Raw genomic sequence first — 18,546 nt, 5'->3', positions numbered from 1 at the left:
CAAAGGCCACTGACATCCACACAGGATCCAGGCTCTGCCTTTCAGGACTCTTCATCAAGCCTCTGCCTTCCAAGGCCACTAGCATCCACACAGGATCCAGGCTCTGCCTTTCAGGCACCAGGCTTCACTCTGCCTCACTAGGCCTCACACGGTCGGTGTCCCACACACACGGGAACAGGCCTTACGCCTCTCTCACAGAACACACCTGTCTCCCATCAAGCAGGGTTTATATATGCATCCCGTGCACACACACACACACACACACACACACTGACAGGACCTTGCTGATGTCACAGTCATGTGATCAGACAGACATTCTGTGCGCGCAGGACCTGTGCTATGTCACAGTCATGTGACCAGTCACCTGAGGGGGAAGGTACATGGTCAGGTAAAACACATCCTGGACCATTACCGTAATGCCAGCAAGTCGCTGCATTACACATCCTTTTTAATGTGACGGCCCTGGGCACGGGACGGGTCCGGTCCACGACTGCATCCCCCAAACATCTGACCCAGTTCCGAGTACCCCCACCATCTTCCCAGGGCAGGGCTGCGAGCGTCACACTAACATAGCCCATGGTGTATTCCCGTTTAAGAAGTGTATAAGATGCGCTTCTGCATTAGTGAGTTTGTCCCTATTTATCCAGCACTTCAAATAGCGTATCTGGCCAGCTAAAGAGTACAGAAATAGGTCGGGCACCACGCAGCCCCCCTTATCTTTGGGTGTCTGCAGAGATCCAATACTTAGTTTGGGCCTTGATGAGCCCCATATAAATATCGCCATCATACCATGTATTTTACTAAAAAATTCTTTGGGGATTTTAATTGATGAATGTTCCAGTACATACAAGCATTTTGGAAGGATTATCATTTTGATTTAGTTAATTCTTCCCGCCACAGACAGCGGAAGTTGGGACCAGTTTTCAAACTTTTTCTTCATCATATCCTTTAGTGGGTATACATTGTCCTTGAGGTTCATAATTGGGTTTTGATTAATTATAGTACCTAGATATTTGATTTTCTGTACTACTTGTAATCCAAAAACTACAGGTTCGGTCATGTTATCTATAAGTGGCATAACGACAGATTTGACCCAACTGATTTTGAGGCCCGATAATTCCCCTTAGTAGTTAATAAGGTCAATTGCTCTTAGGAGGGATTGTTCTACTTTGTTTACGAAGAGGATCAGGTCGTCTGCATATAATCCCACTTTATCTGCTCTGGTGTTTAGGGAAGAGATGATTCTTCCTGAAATATTTCTCTTTCTTTTCTGCCTCACGCTCATTACGTCATTTGTCTGTTGTCGGTAGTTTGTGATTTTGGGCCAGTTTAAGACAAGGGTCTCTCACCACAAGAAGCCAAGAAGTACTGTGAATCGATAATCGTCAATTGGCTTCTCCTGGGATCTCCTTCTCTGTCTTGCCCTCTGTGCTTCTCCTGTGGTTTCCTCCTCTGCCTTACTGCCTGTACCTCTCCTGGGATCTCCTCCTCTGTTCTGCCCTCTGTGCTTCTCCTGGGATCTCCTCCTCTGCCCTGTTCCTGTGCTTTTCCTGGGATCTCCTCCTCTGCTCTGCTATCTGTGCTTTTCCTGGGATCTCCTCCTCTGCCCTGCTATCTGTGCTTCTCCTGTGGTTTCCTCCTCTGCCTTACTGCCTGTACCTCTCCTGGGATCTTCTCCTCTGTCCTTCTCCTGTGATCTTCTCCTCTGCCCTGCAGTCTGTAATTTCCCTGTGATCTCCTCTGTGCTTCTCCTGTGATCCTCTCCTCTGCCTTACTGCCTGTGCTCCTGTGATCTCATCCTCTGTCTTACTGCCTGTGCTTCTCCTGGGATCTCTTCCTCTGTGTTTCTCCTGAGATATCCTCCTCTGTCCTGCCCTCTGTGCTTCTCCTGGGATCTCCTCCTCTGCCCTGCCCTCTGTGCTACTCCTGGGATCTCCTCCTCTGCCCTGCCCTCTGTGCTACTCCTGGGATCTCCTCCTCTACCCTGCCCTCTGTGCTTCTCCTGGGATCTCCTCCTCTGCCCTGCTGTCTGTGCTTTTCCTGGGATCTCCTCCTCTGCCCTGCTGTCTGTGCTTTTCTTGGGATCTCCTCCTCTGTGCTTCTCCTGTGATCTCCTCCTCTGCTTACTGCTTGTGCTTCTCTTGTGATCTCCACTGCCTTACTGCCTGTGCTTCTCCTGGGATCTCTTCCTTTGTCCTGCCCCCTGTTTCTCCTGGGATCTCCTCCTCTGCCCTGCCCTCTGTGCTTCTCCTGGGATCTCCTCCTCTGCCTGCCCTCTGTACTTCTCCTGGGATCTCCTCCTCTGCTTTATTGTCTGTGCTTCTCCTGGGATTTCGTCCTCTGCCCTGCTGTCTGTGCTTTTCAGGAGATCTCCTCCTCTACCCTGCTGTCTGTGCTTCTCCTGGGATCTCCTCCTCTGCCCTGCTGTCTGTGCTTCTGATGCGCCCAGGGGATGGGGACGACTCGGTACCCGGGCCTTTGCCTGGTTTGGGGGTGTCGCGGTGGTCGGCTCCCAGGCCCGTACCCTGGGGTCACTTTTGAAAAAGGGGATTGGAACTTGGATGGAAATAAAAATAAAGTAAATAGTTTGTGACGCCACCTGTGGTACCTGGTAAGGATTACCAGCGCTGCTGCAGACCTCCGGGGTGTGATGGGATGGCAGCTGGGATGTTTCTGCTCCAGACAGGTGGAGCGGGCCCCCGGGGCAGTTGGAGTTTGATGGTGGGTGGTGATGCTGGGACTTGTAGTGCAGAGGGAGAGATGGGGCAGCTGAAATAATTGACGGAGGCAGTGCAGTGCAGTCATCCTAGTTTTTACTCACAGTTCTTATGTAAGTTCCACAGGTACACTGTACAGGTGTCAGCCTCCCATGTCGCGCTGCGTTCACCAGCCCGGGAGTTCAGCTCTTCCTCAGATGTGTCAGGAGTGCTTGACGGAACCCCGCTTTCCTTATGTTCCTTGCTAGACCGACTTCTCACGCTGGGTCTTCTCCCTCCTGCCCTGCGCTTCTCCACTCACAGTCCCGATCGGATGCTCTGAAGTCCCTCTGGGCAACCTGGAGTTCCCGGACCTACTTGACCATCACAGTGACTAAGATGAGGCTGTGGCAACTGCACCATAAAAGTCAGAAGCCTCCGGTTTTTCAAGCCGAGACCTGGAGTAACACGGCTGGTCCAGGGGCCGGTCCCCTTCTTGTGGCCTGATCCCTCTGACACCTGGCAGATTCGGGGCGTACGGGTGCCGTCCTGCACTCACCGTACCCCCTGGGATCCCTTCTGTAGAACGGAGCCTTTCTCCTCTGCTCCCCTCCTGGCCTCTATCACTAGGCCTCACTTGTGGAGCAGAGCTCCTGAAGAGACTCTGCTCCTCAGACTGCCCACTGACTGTTCTCCACTGACTGACTTGCTACCCGAATATGGCCTCCCTTTATACACCTCCTACTATGGTGCTCACCTACTCTACTTCCTCCACCCACACCCACTACTGGTTCCCCCTACCTTTGGTTCCCCCCACTCCAGCCAGGGACAGGGCTCAGCAGGAAACACAGTGCATCTTGCCCTTCCAGCCGGCCTGGAGCAGTGTAGTGTTGAATGTGGGTGTTGGGGTTCCGGGCAGTACTCCCTCCTTACCTGAGAGGAGACACCACACCTCTGGGTGAGGTGCAGTACCTCTGTGGCGACTGAACCCTCAGGGTCGCCACACTTCTCCTGGGATCTCCTCATCTGCTTTATTGTCTATGCTTCTCCTGAAATCTTCTACTCTGCCTCACTTCCTGGGCTTCTCCTGGGATCTCCTCTTCTGTCCTGCAACTCTCCGCTTCTCCTGGGATCTCCTCTTCTGTCCTTCTGTAAGGTGTCCCAGCGAGGTAGTCGTGGGCGAGCTGTAGCCCATGCTTTCTTTGGCACCCTACAGACAAAGTGTGTCTTCCCTCTGGTGTGCTGCGGTGTATGTGGTGTTTTCCACTTACTTCTGACCAGCCAGTCTCTTCTGACTCCAGGAATTCCTTTTCTAGGACCAGGGTAGCAATGAATTCAGAGGACACAAAGTTCATAACAATAACCGGAACTTTACTTAGTAACTGGCAGTATTTATAATATTTACAAGCAGGTATAAAGGATAAGGCCCAACAGATTGTCATCTTTCCCACAGGTGCTTGATACAACTTCTGCCCTGGTTCCCAATTTACGTGAAGCATCTCTGTTATTTTGTTCTCTAACCCTAGAGAATCTTCCTCACTAAACACAGTATATCCGGATCCTAGTTCTCCCCATGTCCTAGACTTGAGTCCTTCTTCTGCAAGCCTGCAGACAGAATACGCCCCTAGATCCTCGATGACCCTCTCGAGGTACCTAGGCCAGCTAAGGGGACTTGTTAGAACCCTCCTGTTAGTTCTTTTTCTATTTTGTTGATCACATGACTTTCTGCCTATATAATCCAGCTCCGCCCTTCTGGCCTTGCTGGACTTCAGTGTTTCTTTTACGCTTAAGCTTGCACAATCCTGTACTGGACTGGTCTACCCATGAAATTAAATCTTGGAGTCCTAAGTGTCATGATAAATGTTGTAACGGTCGCATTGCTGCTGTGGAAAGAGGGGAATTACCTGTACCTATTCAGGATTTTTGGAAGTTTTTTTCTGAGGAGGAGTCGCAAGTTTTGCCTCCTCATAGGGACTATGATTGCACCATTGAGTTTGTCCCTGGAGCTACTCTTCCCAAGAGTCGCTTATTTAATCTGACTATCCCTGAGAGAAAGGCCTTGGAGGAATACATACAGACAAGCTTGGCCGCCGGTCACATTAGACCTTCTTAAGTCTCCTGTGGCTGTTGGATTTTTTTTTGTAAAAAAAAAGGACGGCGGTTTTGTTAGAACCTTGCTGTTAGGTTTTTTTTTCCTTTGCTGGTCACATGACCTTGTTGGCCTATTTAATCCTGCTCCGCCCTTCTGGCTTTGCTGGACTTTATTGTATATCTACTTTCTGGCTAGCCTGTGCTCTGTATCTAACTCTGTTAGTTTGCTTGGTCTACGGACCTCTATGTTCTATCTATTTTGTTTGTTCGTCTGTCTGCTACTATTTCTGTTAGGAGGTGTCCCATATTCCTCCCAGTCCTTAGTACCTGTAGGGATTTCCTCCCCACATCTATAGGTCTTCGTACAGACTAGATTAGGACTTTAGCAGGTCTGATCGCAGGATCAGGTTCCCTGTTACATCGTAGGGATTCAGCTGAGTCTTATAGTAGGGACAGATCTCCTCTCTTTCCTTAGCTTTGGTAGCAGAACATAACAGTAAGTCCAGCCTGCAAATTCTCTAAGGAAAGATTTTTTTTTTTTTTTTTTTTTTTTGTTCCATCATGGTGTCGGTTCAGGATTTGGCTAAACACCTGCAGGGACTCTCTCTGGAAGTGGCCGAGCTCCGTCAGCACGTGAGTAACTGTCCTGGAGCATATTTCTTGGAGCCTAAGGTATGTTTGCCGGATTTATTTTTTGGTGAACATCGAGAATTTTTTTCATTTAAAAATGCTTGCTTATTGTATTTTCGTTTGAGACCCAAGTCCTCTGGGGATGAATCCCAGCGCGTAGGGTTCATAATGTCACTTTTGCGCAAAGAGCCTCAGGAGTGGGCCTTTTCTTTGCAACCTAGTGATACATGCTTCAGATCAGTGGATAGTTTTTTTTCTGCTTTAGGACTATTATATGATGATCCTGACCGTGTCGCATCAGCTGAGACTGAGTTGAGACGTCTAAAACAAGGATCTGGTACTGTAGAAAAATATTGTACACATTTTCGTCGTTGGTCTACTCAAACAGGGTGGAACGATTCTGCTCTGAAAAGTCTATTTCTTGCTGGGCTCAGTGAAAGGGTTAAAGACCTGCTAATTGCTTATCCTACACCTGAGGATTTACAACAGGCTATGCAATTAGCTATACGGGTGGATAGGAGACTGCGTGCTAGGGTTAATGAGAGCAAATCCTCTGCTATGTCAGTTTCTGGTTATGATAATGTGTGTACTAACAGTGGTGAACCGATGGAGATTGGATCGGTGGCACCTCGCTCTCAAGAAAAAGATCGTCGTTTTTCAGAAGGCTTGTGTTACTATTGCGGAAAATCTGGTCATTTGATTAAAGGCTGTGAGCTTCGTATGAAGAAAGAAAAAAAAATGGTCAGTCACGCCCGTATTGCCTGTTTAAATTCCAAGGGTATATTTTTAGCTGCTTCCACGATTGCTCAGGAAAAATTAATGGAATTTCGGGTGTTTGTTGATTGCGGGTCTACATTGAATGTAATTGATGGGGGATTCGTGGAAAAACTCAATTTAAAACCTGAACCTTTATCATCCCCCATTGCTGTGGTTTCTGTGGATGGCTCCCCTTTGAAGAATATTACTCTCAAGGTCAGTGAATTTCCTCTCACTATTAATGGTGTTCACCATGAGAAATTGGATTTGGTAGTGTTGAATAACTTGCCTTCTCCAGTAATATTGGGTTTGCCCTGGTTAAAATTTCACAATCCTGTACTGGATTGGTCTACCAGTGAAATTAAATCCTGGAGCCATAAATGTTATGACAAGTGTTGTAACGGGCGTATTGCAGCTTTGGATAGGGGAGAATTGCCTGTTCCTATTCAGGATTTTTGGAGAGTTTTTTCTGAGAAGGAATCGCAGGTTTTGCCTCCCCATAGAGACTATGATTGTTCTATTGAATTTGTCCCTGGAGCGACTCTTCCTAAAAGTCGTTTATTTAACCTTACTATTCCTGAGAGGAAGGCTTTGGAGGAATACATACAGACAAGTTTGGCCGCCGGTCACATTAGGCCCTCTAAGTCTCCTGTGGCGGTTGGATTTTTTTTTGTAAAAAAAAAGGACGGTGGTTTACGTCCTTGTCTGGATTTCCGTGAGATTAACAAAATTACGGTACGCAATCCTTACCCACTGCCATTGATTCCTGATCTGTTTAACCAGTTATTGGGGGCCAAGTGGTTCTCTAAAATTGACCTTAAGGGGGCATACAATCTGTTGCGCATGAAGGAGGGTGATGAATGGAAGACTGCTTTTAACACTCCTGTGGGTCATTTTGAGAATCTGGTTATGCCTTTTGGTCTTACTAATGCTCCTGCATTTTTTCAGAATCTGATTAATGACATCCTTAGACCTTTGATTGGTAAAAATGTGGTTGTGTATTTGGATGACATTTTGATTTATTCGCCAGATCTGGAGTCTCATTGGCGGAGCGTGCGTGAGGTATTACAGTTATTAATGGACAATTCGCTTTTTGCTAAGCTGGAGAAATGTGAGTTCGCTGTACAGAGAATTAGTTTTTTGGGCTACATTATCTCCAGCAAAGGTTTTGAGATGGATCCGGTTAAGGTTCAGGCTGTGCAGGAATGGCCTAGGCCTATTGGTTTGAAATCGATACAGAGGTTTTTGGGTTTCGCCAATTACTATAGAAAATTCATAAAAAATTTTTCTAGTATTGTCAAACCTCTGACTGATCTCACCAGGAAAGGTGCTGATGCTGTTCAGTGGTCTTCTGAGGCCATTGAAGCTTTTGTGTATCTCAAGGAGAGGTTCACCTCTGCTCCCATCCTTATGCAGCCTGATGTTACTAGGCCGTTTTTGGTTGAGGTTGATGCTTCCTCTGTGGGGGTTGGCGCAGTATTGTCTCAGGATAACGGGGATGGATTACATCCTTGTGCCTTTTTTTCCAAAAAATTTTCGGAGACTGAATTGAATTACGATATTGGTAATCGGGAATTATTGGCTATTAAACTCGCATTTGAACACTGGCGCCACTTCTTGGAAGGTGCGGAATTTCCCGTTCAGGTTCTTACGGATCATAAAAATCTGATATATCTTGATGCTGCCAAGCGCCTGAATGCCCGTCAGGCTAGGTGGGCACTGTTTTTCTCGCGGTTTAATTTCTCCGTTACTTACATCCCTGGTACTAAGAATGTTAAGGCGGATGCCTTGTCTCGCAGTTTTTCTCCCATAGTCGGTGCTGAGAAAGAGGAAAACATTTTACAAGAAGGTGTTGTGATAGCTGCTTTAGACTCCGTTTTGGAAGATGAGATTCTTAAAGCACAGGAGAATGCCCCATCTAACACTCCTCATGGGAGGTTGTTTGTGCCTGGGACCTTTAGGAGAGATTTGTTTGTTGAGTGTCACGAATCTCAGTTGGCAGGTCATCCCGGAATCTCTGAGACCAAGAGACTGGTGGGTCGCAGTTTTTGGTGGCCTGGATGGCAGAAGGAAGTCATTAAGTGGGTGCGCCAATGTACTATATGTGCTAGATCCAAGTCCTCACATACTCCTGCTGCGGGGTTGCTTTGTCCTTTGGAGGTCCCCAGTGCTCCTTGGACACATTTGGCTATGGACTTTATAACTGACCTTCCCCCCTCTGAGGGTTTTACTGTCATCTGGGTGGTCGTGGACCGTTTTAGCAAGATGTGTCACTTGGTTCCCTTCGTCAAACTGCCCTGCGCTAAAACTCTCGCTAAGGCCTTTGTCAAGGAAATTGTCAGACTTCATGGCGTTCCTACTGACATTGTTTCTGATAGGGGTCCTCAGTTCGTGGCTCGTTTTTGGCGTGCCTTTTGTGACAGGTTGGGAATTCATTTGTCGTTTTCGTCCGGATACCATCCTGAATCTAATGGCCAAACAGAAAGGAAAAACCAGGATGTTGAGCAGTTCTTGCGTTGTTTTGTGGCAGACAATCAAGAGGGGTGGTCTGAGTTTCTGCCACTTGCCGAATTTGCTCTGAACAATCATACATCTTCTTCTGCTGGTTGTTCGCCTTTTTTTTGTTGTTCTGGGAGACATCCGTCGTTTGGGTCGTTCTCCAAGTTGGGATCTGCCGTGCCTGAGGAGGAGAATTTTTCCGGTGATTTGGAAAGAGTTTGGACGGATGTGCGTGGTAATCTTCAGGAGGCCAACAGAAAATCTAAAGACTACTTTGATAGGAAACGACAGGAGGTTTTGTTCGCTGTTGGTGACATGGTTTGGTTGTCCTCTAGGAATCTGCGGTTGAGGATTCCTTCTAAGAAATTGGGTCCCAAGTTTGTAGGGCCCTTTAAGGTGCTTCAGGTTGTCAACCAATCTGCTGTTAGGTTGGAGGTTCCTACCTCCTGGAGAATTAATCCGGTCTTTCATGTCTCTCTGTTAAAAAAAGCTGTCGTGTCGGATGGTGACGCCTCTGCCTCTGTTCCTCCGGTGGTGGAGGACGGGGAATATGAAATTTCTCGCATCCTTGACTCTAGACGGTATAGAGGTAGTTTGCAGTATCTTGTGGCCTGGAAAGGTTTCGGACCCGAGGATAACTCTTGGGTGAGGTCAGATGATGTTTCCGCGTCCAGACTTATCAGAGCGTTTCACAGGAGATTTCCTGATAAGCCTGGTCCTAGGGGATCCGGAGGATCCTCTTAGAAGGGGGGGTACTGTTAGAACCTTGCTGTTAGGTTTTTTTTTCCTTTGCTGGTCACATGACCTTGTTGGCCTATTTAATCCTGCTCCGCCCTTCTGGCTTTGCTGGACTTTATTGTATATCTACTTTCTGGCTAGCCTGTGCTCTGTATCTAACTCTGTTAGTTTGCTTGGTCTACTGACCTCTATGTTCTATCTATTTTGTTTGTTCGTCTGTCTGCTACTATTTCTGTTAGGAGGTGTCCCATATTCCTCCCAGTCCTTAGTACCTGTAGGGATTTCCTCCCCACATCTATAGGTCTTCGTACAGACTAGATTAGGACTTTAGCAGGTCTGATCGCAGGATCAGGTTCCCTGTTACATCGTAGGGATTCAGCTGAGTCTTATAGTAGGGACAGATCTCCTCTCTTTCCTTAGCTTTGGTAGCAGAACATAACAGGTTTACGTCCATGTCTGGACTTTCGCGAAATTAATAAAATTACCGTAAGCAATTCCTACCCACTGCCATTAATTCCTGACTTGTTCAACCAGTTAGTGGGGGCCAAGTGGTTCTCTAAAATTGATCTCCGGGGGGCATACAATTTGTTACGAATGAAGGAAGGTGATGAATGGAAAACTGCTTTTAACACTCCGGTGGGTCATTTTGAGAATCTGGTTATGCCTTTTGGTCTTACCAATGAACCAGCGTTTTTTCAGAACCTTATTAATGACATCCTAAGACCGTTGATCGGTAAGAATGTGGTGGTGTATTTGGATGACATTTTGATTTATTCGCCGGATCTGGAGTCTTATTGGCAGAGCATACGTGAGGTATTGCAGTTGTTAAGTGACAATTCGCTTTTTGCTAAGCTGGAGAAATGTGAGTTCGCTGTGCAGAGAATTAGTCTTTTGGGCTACATTATCTCCAGCGAGGGCTTTGAGATGGACCCGGTGAAGGTTCAGGCGGTGCAGGAATGGCCTAGGCCTATTGGTTTGAAATCGATACAGAGATTTTTGGGTTTCGCCAATTATTACAGAAAATTCATTAAGAATTTTTCTATAATTGTTAAGCCGCTGACCGATTTCACCAGGAAAGGTGCGAATACGGTTCAGTGGACTACGGAGGCCATTGAAGCTTTTGTGTATCTCAAGGAGAGGTTCAGTTCTGCCCCCATCCTTATGCAGCCTGATGAGACCAAGCCTTTTTTGGTCGAGGTTGATGCTTCTTCGGTGGGGGTCGGGGCTGTTTTGTCTCAGGAAAACAAGGATGGAGTACATCCCTGTGCTTTTTTTTCAAAAAAAATTTCTGAGACCAAACTTAATTACGATGTTGGTAATCGGGAATTGCTGGCTATTAAACTCGCATTTGAACATTGGCGTCATCTCTTGGAAGGTGCTAAATTTCCCATTCAGGTTTTCACTGATCATAAGAATCTGATCTATCTTGATGCTGCCAAGCGCTTGAATGCCCGTCAGGCTATGTGGGCACTTTTTTTTTTGCGGTTTAATTTTTCTGTTACTTACATCCCGGGTACCAAGAATGTAAAAGCTGATGCTTTATCTCGCAGCTTTTCTCCCATGGTTGGTACCGAGGAGGAGGAGAGCATTTTACAGGAAGGTGTTGTGATAGCAGCATTGGACTCCATTTTGGAAGATGGGATTCTGAAAGCCCAGGAGGATGCCCCGTCTAACACTCCCCATGGGAGGTTGTTTGTGCCTAGGAACTTTAGGAGAGATTTGTTTGTGGCGTGTCATGAGTCTCGGTTGGCAGGTCATCCAGGAATTTCTGAGACTAAGAGACTTGTAGGTCGCAGTTTTTGGTGGCCTGGGTGGCAGAAGGAAGTCATTAAGTGGGTGCGTCAATGTACTGTGTGTGCTAGATCTAAGTCTTCACATGCTCCTGCTGCGGGGTTGCTTTGCCCTCTGGAGGTTCCTAGTGCACCTTGGACGCATCTTGCTATGGATTTTATTACTGACCTTCCTGCCTCTGAGGGTTTCACTGTCATCTGGGTGGTCGTGGACCGTTTTAGCAAGATGTGTCACTTGGTTCCTTTCATCAAATTGCCCTGCGCTAAGACACTCGCTAAGGCTTTTGTTAAGGAAATTGTCAGACTCCATGGCGTTCCTACCGACATTGTTTCCGATAGGGGACCTCAGTTTGTGGCTCGTTTTTGGCGTGCTTTTTGTGACAGGTTGGGAGTTCATTTGTCATTTTCATCTGGATATCATCCTGAGTCTAATGGACAGAAAGAAAGAACTAGGATGTTGAACAGTTTTTGCGTTGTTTTGTGGCTGACAATCAAGAGGGGTGGTCTGAGTTTCTGCCACTTGCTGAATTTGCTCTTAACAACCATACATCCTCTTCTGCTGGGTGTTCTCCTTTTTTTTGTTGTACTGGGAGACATCCGTCGTTTGGGTCATTCTCCAAATTGGTATCGGCTGTGCCTGAGGAGGAGAGTTTTTCCGGTGATTTGGAGAGAGTTTGGACGGATGTACGTTGTAACCTTCAAGAGGCTAACAAAAAATCTAAGAGGTATTTTGACAGGAAACGTAAAGAGGTTTTGTTTACGGTTCGTGACATGGTTTGGTTGTCCTCTAAGAATCTGCGGTTGAGGATTCCTTCCAAGAAATTGGGCCCGAAATGTGTAGGGCCGTTTAAGGTACTTCAGGTAGTTAACCAATCTGCTGTTAGGTTGGAGGTTCCCACCTCCTGGAAGATTAATCCGGTGTTTCAAGTTTCCTTATTGAAAAAAGCTGATGTTTCGGATAGGGACGCCACTGTCTCTGTTCCTCCAGTGGTGGAAGACGGTGAATATGAAATTTCTCGCATTCTTAATTCTAGATGGCATAGAGGGAGATTGCAGTATCTCGTCGCTTGGAAAGGTTTCGGTTCCGAGGATAACTCCTGGGTAAAGGCGGATGATGTCTCTGCTCCTAGACTTGTCGGAGCATTTCACAGGAGGTTTCCTGATAGACCTGGGCCTGGAGGATCCGGAGGATCCTCATAGAAGAGGGGGTATTGTTAGAACCCTCCTGTTAGTTCTTTTTCTATTTTGTTGGTCACATGACTTTCTGCCTATATAATCCAGCTCCGCCCTTCTGGCCTTCCTGGACTTCAGTGTTTCTTTTACTCTTAAGCTAGCCAGGTGCCTTGTACCTAACTCTGTAGTTTGCTTGGTCTTTGGACCACTAGTACTTTTTGTTTGTTTGTCTTTGCTCTGCTACAATTTCTGCTAGGAGGTGTCCATCTATATCCCAGTCCTTAGTTCTTGTAGGGACCCCTCCCTTATATCTATAGGTCTGCGTTCAGACTAGCCGAGGACTTAGGCGGGTCTGTTCACAAGGAACAGGTCCCCCGCTGCATCGTAGGGAATCTGCTTAGTCCTATTGTAGGGACAGGTTTCCTATCTTTCCTTAGTGCTTGTAGCAGTTCATAACAGGATTCTTGTGGAGGGATTCTTGTGTCTGATGATTCACTGTCCGGGATACTATGCCCACATCTACCTTAGCAGCCAGAATAGCGCCTGTCAGCTTTCTGAAGTACTGAACACTACTGACTGAGCTCACTTCCTGCACTAGACACTAGCACTGAGTTCCCCCTCTCTCTATGGGGCCTGATGTCACAGTTAACCCCTCCTGGACTAAACTGCAGCCCCAGAGGGATCTAACTTTGGGAACATGGTTTTAACCCCTTTTCAGTGTCAGGGGGAAACTATCTCTGTCACCACTACTACATTCCCCCACACTTTAATTATGGTAATCCTCGGCCATACTAAACAACCAATACAAGTGTCAACATTTACCGTATTTTTCGGACTATAAGACGCACCGGACCATAAGACGTACCTAGGTTTTAGAGGAGGAAAATAAAAAAATAAAAATTTAAGCAAAAAATGTTGTCATGATGCACTTTTAAGGGGGAGGGGGTCTTCTGCTGACCCTTGTAAAGGGGTAATGTCCCCCAATTCTTACAATATCCCCCATCCTGGTATATATGCCGCCCCCATTCCTTTTATACGTGGTCCCCATCCCCATCCTGGTATGCCTGGCATCCCTCCATCCTGATATGCATGGCACCCCTCATCCTTATCCTGGTATGCATGGCACCCCTCATACCTATCCAGATATGCATGGCACCCCTCATCCCTGTCCTAGTATGCATGGTACCCCTCATCCCTGTCCTGGTATGCATGGCACCCCTAATCCCTATCCTGGTATGCATGGCACCCATCATCCCTGTCCTGGTATGCATGGCACCCCTCATCCCTGTCCTGGTATGCATGGCACCCCTCATCCCTGTCCTGGTATGCATGGCACCCCTTATCCCTATCCTGGTATGCATGGCACCCCTAATCCCAGTCCAGGTATGCATGGCACCCCTCATCCCTGTCCTGGTATGCATGGCACCCCTAATCCCTATCCTGGTATGCATGGCATCCATCATCCCTATCCTGGTATGCATGGCACCCCTCATCCCTGTCCTGGTATGCATGGCACCCCTCATCCCTGTCCTGGTATGCATGGCACCCCTCATCCCTATCCTGGTATGCATGGCACCCCTAATCCCTGTCCTGGTATGCTTGGCACCCCTAATCCCTGTCCTGGTATGCATGGACCCCTAATCCCTGCCCTGGTATGCATGGCACCCCTAATCCCTGTCCTAGTATGCATGGTCCCCCTAATCTCCATCCTGCTGCACATTGAAAAAAAATAAACACTCCTACTCACCTCTCTTCTCTCCTCCAGCGCTGCATCCTGTCCGCCTGCACTGATCTCTCCATGTGAGCCGCGCATGACGTCACTGCCATATGCGGCTCACAAGGAGAGATCAGCTCCCGGAAGTCACTGCTCCCCACGCCGGGTCTGTGTGCGCGGGGAGCAGTGACTTCACTCTCCTTCATAGCCGGCACACAGCGGAGCCGCGCTGCAGCTGCTGCTGTTGCCGGCTATCTCCTGTGCCCGCTCATTAAAGGGCATGAATATTCACCCCCTCTCCACGCACATGGGCGTGGAGAGAGGTTGAATATTCATGCCCTTTAACAGCGGGCACAGGAGATAGAAGGCAGCAGCAGGAGCCGCAGCGCGGCTGAACTGTGTACCGCTATTAAGGAGCATGAATATTCAGTGCTCCCCACGCCCATGGGCGTGGGGAGCATTGAATATTCATTTTCTTTAGCAGCGGGGACAGTGTAGGCTGCAGCCTCCTGTGCCCCGCTCCTCCACCAATACCGCTCCCCCCACACCACACATACTGTAAATATACCCCCCCCCAACATTCGGACTATAAGACGTACCCCCCATTTTCCTCCAAAATTTTGGAGGAAAAAAGTGCGTCTTATAGTCCGAAAATAAGGTATAATATTACAATTATAACATATTATTAAAACATTTTAGCAAAAGGCTGGCCCTGGCGTCCTCTTCTTGGGTAAGAACCGGTCCTTCTCGGTTAAGGGCCCTGGAACAGCAATCAGGACAGTTCATTGTTATAACATTTGAAACTCTTCAGTAGCATCGGGCCTTCTTGGTAAGGACCCCGGAAGCACAGTGTCCATGTCCATTTTGTCAGCATAGGTCAACTCAATGACAGCCCTCCATTTACTTAAGGGCAGAGTCCCGAGGCACACTCTGTCTTAGTGGTAGAGGATATCAATCCTCAAAGATTGCCTCAGTGCTTCAAATTCCAGCAGAAAAAGGAGCAACAGGCGCAACAAAAACAAAAATAAAAGAAAGCAGCTTACAAAAACAACCAACTTCAGCTGCTTTAGACCTCCCCGGCCTTGAAGGTAGTAGAACAGTCCTCCATTTTCCTAGAACAACAAACTTATCTTGAACCTGGGGCACTCCACCCCCATCAGGGATTAATAACAGTCCCAAGAAGGAACCACTTAAGAAAGGGTCCCAATAAATGAAACTTGGAGATCAACGGACCGCTGCATAGCCACCTCACTTCTTTCTCCGGGCCCCCTCTTCTATTTCATGAAGGTGGCCCATGCTGTGGATGAAGGGGGAGTCTTCCACCTCCATGGCTGGTCAGGGTACCTGCTAGGCCCTGGGTACTCATCCGAGGACATGGCGCTGCCCCAGCCAACCTGGGTTGGACCATAAGTGACCCGGAACTTCTGGACCACGTGACTGGCGGTGGTCTAAGGGTCCCCAGCAGCCCCATGACCAGCCACATCGACCTCCTCCAGCTGTTTGGATGGGAAGCCGAGTGCCTGCACATCACTCGGAGAGTCTGCTGCACCGTAGCTTTCAAAGCTCTCTTCCTCCTCTTTCTCAGACTGCTCCCGTTGGTGTTTCACTTGGTGCTTTTCCACTCGGGGACCACCTGCTTTAGGTGGTGGCAAGAAACCTTTAGGGGCTTCTCTAGTCCACCTCTGTTGGACCTCTCGCTTAGCCCTCTTCTGAAGGACCTCCCGGTCTCTCTCCAGAACGTCCTCCTATTCATACTGGGCAGTCAGGGCAGCCACGTACCATCCACCCGAGCACTCACACTTCACAAAATAAACAGCGAGTCAGGGCAGACACGTACCATCCACGCGAGCACTCACACTTCACAAAATAACAATGTCCCCTACATGCAAATTATGGAGACGGCAGGGCAGGTACTTTATTTTGACGAGGACCCAACTGATGTACACCTCATCACCGGTCCATTCTTCCTCCAGGAACCCATATCCCTTCTGGAGGTTGAACTCCACTACCCGACCTCGGTTCTGAGAGTCCTCTAACGATTTCCGCTGAGCCGCGTTGGAGCCTTCCAGCCACCCCCTCGGGAAAGTATCCGTCCACTTTCGGCGCTCCAGCAGTGTCATCGAGGAGGGACGCGCAGCTAACCACTTGGGTTGGTATTTAGGGTGGCTCTCTACGGGGGGGGGGGGTGCCTTATATCTTGCTGTATTCCCCATCAGTTGATATACAGAGTTTTCCATTTGGCTGTCCTCGTCCCCATCTCGCCGCCTTCGGGCCCCGTAATGCTCACCGCCAAGGTAGGAATCCCTGCCGCTTGCTCCAGGAACAGGACCAGCCACGAGGGGAAGCACTTGTCGTCCTCTTCTGGCCGCGTTGCCATTGCTGCATCGGCTCCACCTGGAGTTCCTCCTCCCTCAACTGAGGGGGTATCGCTGCCCGGCATCCGGCTCCAACACAGCACCCGGAGCTCATGGATTAGTAGTCCCATATCCGGCTGAGGCATGGTGGACCACTGCACGGTGACAGGTGGTAGCGGTGGTGGTCCATGGGCAGCACCCGTTGGTTGGTGACTTCCAGCTGCTGCTCCTGGGGTGACGATTTCTGGGATGTCCTCCTCATCACTCACCTCCATCGGGCAGTCTGGCTCACAGGATGCCATCGTCTTAGGAACTCTGCCGCTGCACCTCCTTCTCCTTGTGCACAAGGCAGAAAATGGCGCTGGGTGATTACCGGTGGCGAGCTTCCTGCACACCCAACTTAACCTCTTAGGGGGCCGATCTTCTGACGCGACCGTCGCGTCACATTTCACTCTTGGCGGCTCCGCCTTCAGTCTCGCCTCTTTTCTTGGCACACTGCCCCTCACTGGGCTGGACTTTACTCTGCGCTGCGCCCTCTTCTTCAATGTACCTCCCATCCTGGGACAGACCTTGACTGCTGGGCCCATCTTTCCTTGGTCTAGAACTTGTGGGGGCTGGACACCTTTTCACGCTCTCAGGCGCCATCCAATCCCACGATAGGCGGTTCTTCTCCTGTTCTTCACCGCCACTATCACCATTTTGGAATCCTTGCTTCGGGCCGCCATCTTGGGCCTCATGCTTTCCAGCACTTTTTCATCTGTGTTCTGAGTCGGCTCTTCCCCATTTTCTTCGTGCAAGCAGCTTGCATTCTGCTGACTACACCAAATGTAAGGTGCCTCAGAGAGGTAGTCGTGGGTGAGCTGTAGCCCATGCCCGCTTTGGCACTCTACAAACATAGTGTGTAATCCCTCTGGTGTGCTGTGGTATACATGGTGTTTTCCACCTACTTCTGACCAGCCGGTCTCTTCTGACTCCAGGAATTCCTCTTCTGGAACCAGGTCAGCAATGAAATCAGAGGACACAAAGTTCATAACAGTAACCGGAACTTTACTTAGTAACCGGCAGTATTTACAACATTTACAGGCAGGTACAGTTGTGCTCAAAAGTTTACATACCCCGGCAGAATTTTTCCTTTCTTGGCCTTGTTTCCGAGAATATGAATGATAACAAAAAAACTTTTTCTCCACTCATGGATATTGGTTGGGTGAAGCCATTTATTGTCAAACTACTGTGTTTTCTCTTTTTAAATCTTAATTACAACCAAAAACATCCAAATGACCCTGATCAAAAGTTCACATACCCCAGTTTTTAATACAGTGTATTGCCCCCTCTAGCATCAATGACAGCTTGAAGTCTTTTGTGGTAGTTGTGGATGAGGTTCTTTAATTTCTCAGATGGTAAAGCTCCCATTCTTCTTGGCAAAAAGCCTCCAGTTCCTGTAAATTCCTGGGATGCCTAGCATGAACTGCGAGCTTGAGATCTCCCCAGAGTGGCTCAATGATATTGAGGTCAAGAGACTGAGATGGCCACTCCAGAACCTTCACTTTGTTCTGCTGTAGCCAATGACAGGTCGACGTGGCCTTGTGTTTTGGATCGTTGTCATGTTGGAATGTGCAAGTACGTCCCATGCACAGCTTCTGGGCTGATGAGTGCAAATTTGCCTCCAGTATTTGCTGATACCGTGCTGCATTCATCTTTCCTTCAACTTTTACCAAGTTTCCTGTGCCTTTGTAGCTCACACATCCCCAAAACATCAGCGATCCACCTCCATGCTTTACTGTAGGAATTGTGTTCCTTTCATCATAGGCCTTGTTGACCTCTCTCCAAATGTACAAATGTAACGTTTATAGTTGTGGCCAAAAAGTAAAATTTTGGTCTCATCACTCCAAATTATCTTGTTCCAGAAGTTTTGAGGCTTGTCTCTGTGTTGTTTGGCGTATTGTAGGCAAGATACCTTAAGGCATTTGTTCAGTAATGGCTTTCTTCTGATGACTCGACCATACAGCCCATTTTTCTTCAAGTGCCTCCTTATTATGCATCTTGAAACAGCCACACCGCTAGTTTTCAGAGAGTCCTGAATTTCAGCTGATGTTATTTGTTGGTTT

Source organism: Phyllobates terribilis, unplaced genomic scaffold (assembly GCF_046119375.1).
Source record: "Phyllobates terribilis strain yellow unplaced genomic scaffold, ASM4611937v1 Scaffold_7__3_contigs__length_470593459, whole genome shotgun sequence".
NCBI classification, from domain to species: Eukaryota; Metazoa; Chordata; class Amphibia; order Anura; family Dendrobatidae; genus Phyllobates; species Phyllobates terribilis.
Note: the sequence above shows the minus strand (reverse complement) of the source record.